Here is a 2,884-nt window from a genome sequence, read left to right as displayed (position 1 = left end):
AGATTAGTTCCAAACAATTTGTGGAACTGATTGTGAGTTCAATCAGTTAATGCATACATGCATGTAACTAGTGTTATCGAGATAACTGAATATTCTCTCATAAAGAACTCATGCATGTCAGTACAGATAGATACCCAGTTGAGATTAAAGACAGGGACATTGTACTATTAGTTGGAGGATTTTTCCTATAAAAGAAACTCATCCATGCAGAAGGAATTAATATATCAATGTATTAATGTTAGTAAATTAATATTATTTTTAAATAATATTAATATATTTTAGAGAACATTCTTTCAGATCAATCACATTATAAGGATTAGGTCGACGTTTCGAACCAACTAATGTAGTTCATCCTCAAGACAAGGTGAGAAGTCAGACAATCTGAGAGAAATAAATAGCATTGATGCATCATTATTTAGTGTTATCCGTTCAAAAGTAGTAGTTGGTGAGATAAAATTATTTAGGAGTGGTTAACTAGTATTTAGTTGGAAATTAGTCGTTATGTAATAATTAATTATTTATTATCAAAGTTGTCAAAATACATTAATTTGAATAATAATATAATCTAAGAAAAATAATATTATAAGCTAGAATTGACATAGTCAATGTAAAATGATAAGAAAACTAACAATTGCCATAATAAAGTAAATAATAATATTAATAGTATTAGTAAATTTATATAATATTATTGGTAAAGATTGACCTATGGAGAAGAAAACTAGCAGTTATAATGAATAATTAATTCATTGCATAGTAACTAAAACCTTTGACCAAATATTATTATATAAATCAATATAATGAAAGTGTTAAATCCTGAGTGTTGAATACATCAATTCTCTTTATGCCATGTTAACATGTTATAAAAAATGTAGTGAAGTGTATATCGTCAAAAAGGAATTATGATGTGGATATAATACAGAAGGAAGTCCAAATGCCTGGAATGCAAGGGTTGAATACAGCAACAACCGGTATGAATAATTTAATGCATAATATTTTAACTAAATAATATTTCTTACACTCTAACTTCCTCACAAGTGGGCATATCTTTGAATGGTTCATACCCAACCACTCAGGTAATCGAGAGCACAAAACGCTTGCGAACGGTTGAACAAACATTCCTTTAAAACTAGGTTTAAGAGTGTGAAACGTCATGAGTTTCAAAATAAATAGTATAACCATATTAATTACGCCGTAAGGCGTTCCCCACTGAAATTAACTTTGCTCTCTGCCTACGTGTCATTACTGTGCACCATTAGATGATATGTTAGACGATTGAGCCATCTTGAGTAGTTGGATCAGCTGCAACTCCTTAACTGCCTGAGCAGCGCATCGGCTTCCTCTCCTTGGGTACTGTATCGACAGTGGGGAGAAGATGCTGGTGTACGAGTATATGCCCCAGGGGCCGCTGAGTCGTTTGAATGGGCGGCGGCCTGGCTGAGGCCGCTAGAATGGAAACAGAGGCTTAGCTTTGCCCTCGATGTCGCCCGCGGAGTTGAGTACCTGCACAGCCTTGCACGGACGAGCTTCATTCACAGAGATCTGAAGCCCTCTAATATCCTTCTGGGCGACGACATGAGGGCCAAGGTCTATAACTATGTTAGGATTAGACAGGTACTCTCATTTGTTTGTGGGTCGTTTTTCTGGATGGGAAATATGAGTTTTCCAAAAAAAATACTTTCAATCGGTTTTTGATTGTGGAATCATCGGTATTATGTCTGGAATTTTCAGCAAATGCGCCAACAGGCTCATGAAAGTGGAGATTCTCCTGCCATACCTATAACAGTGAGGCAGTTAGAAGCTATTATTCGATTAAGCGAGTCCATTGCAAAGATGCAATTGTGAGTAGTCCCAGCATTATTTTGTAATTTTTCAATGTATGCATTATTGTTAATCAAAGTCAATCGATTTCCTTAGTCAGATTGCATCTGAAAAATTGAAAATATTGTTTTTAATGCAGGTCAACTGTAGCAACAGAGGAACATGTCACAGAAGCTTTGAGGCTTTTCAATGTTTCTACTATGGATGTTGCACGCTCTGGCATTTCTGAACAAATAAGTTTGACACCAGAAATGAGAAGTGAAATTCAGGTACGCGTCTCATCTAATCTAGCAAGTAAGAACAGCTATATTTGTGGATTCTTTCTTCAAACCAAAAGCCTGCTATGCTTGCGAACTATGTCATGGTCTTTGATTTGCAACAATAAAGAAAATTGATGGTTGCTCATGCTAGTGCCACATGCTTGTAACAGCAAGTTGAGACACAAATAAAGAGACGGATGGGAATCGGCATCAACGTATCTGAGAGGCGTCTGATTGATGATATGGTCAGAATGGGGTTGAATGAATCAACTGTAAGAATTACAACACTCATTATATTGTTGAGTTTCGGCAGTGACTATTTTATTATTATAATTTTCCAATGTCAGTACATGTTACTTCTATAATTAGTTTTGTTAGCTAGCTCAATATTGGAGTTATATTGCTTACCCGTAGATCATTTTATGGGTAGTTTGCGCAACAGGCAATGTATATCACGGGGAGAAATGGCTTTCGTCACCTATAGAACCTTGCTAATGATGTTGTTTACAGCCTCTCTTAAGTAATGATATGATAGGTTGTTTACAGCTTCTCTGAAGTAATGATATCATAGCCATGGTTTTCACCAAGTGGGCTGATTTGTTCATTTCAGGTTCGAAGAGCTCTCCTTATCATGCATCAAAGGGATGAAGTGGAATACAAGAGAGAAAGGCGTGTCATAGTTCGCAAAGTGTAAAGTTAAAGATGAGTGATCTGATACTGTTAGGACCCTAACAGAGGGTCGCGGCTAGGCAGTGCCAGTTTTGTGTAAAGTTTATTTTCTTCAACAGGCATCCTTCCAAAAGGCT

The 2,884-nt window shown here is 36.1% G+C and overlaps 1 pseudogene; it reads left to right on the top strand.

The window, feature by feature from the left end:
* The first annotated feature begins 1,615 nt into the window (after positions 1-1,615).
* LOC149184348 (DNA replication licensing factor MCM5 pseudogene) lies at positions 1,616-2,256 on the top strand (annotated as a pseudogene).
* The last annotated feature ends 628 nt before the right edge of the window (positions 2,257-2,884 follow it).

Source organism: Pinus tabuliformis, chromosome 3_2 (genome assembly GCF_031772625.1).
Source record: "Pinus tabuliformis cultivar Carrire ecotype Pingquan chromosome 3_2, CPIR1, whole genome shotgun sequence".
In the NCBI taxonomy this organism is placed as follows: Eukaryota; Viridiplantae; Streptophyta; class Pinopsida; order Pinales; family Pinaceae; genus Pinus; species Pinus tabuliformis.
The sequence above is the reverse complement of the archived record's forward strand: the minus strand, read 5'-3'. Positions and strand labels throughout refer to the sequence as shown.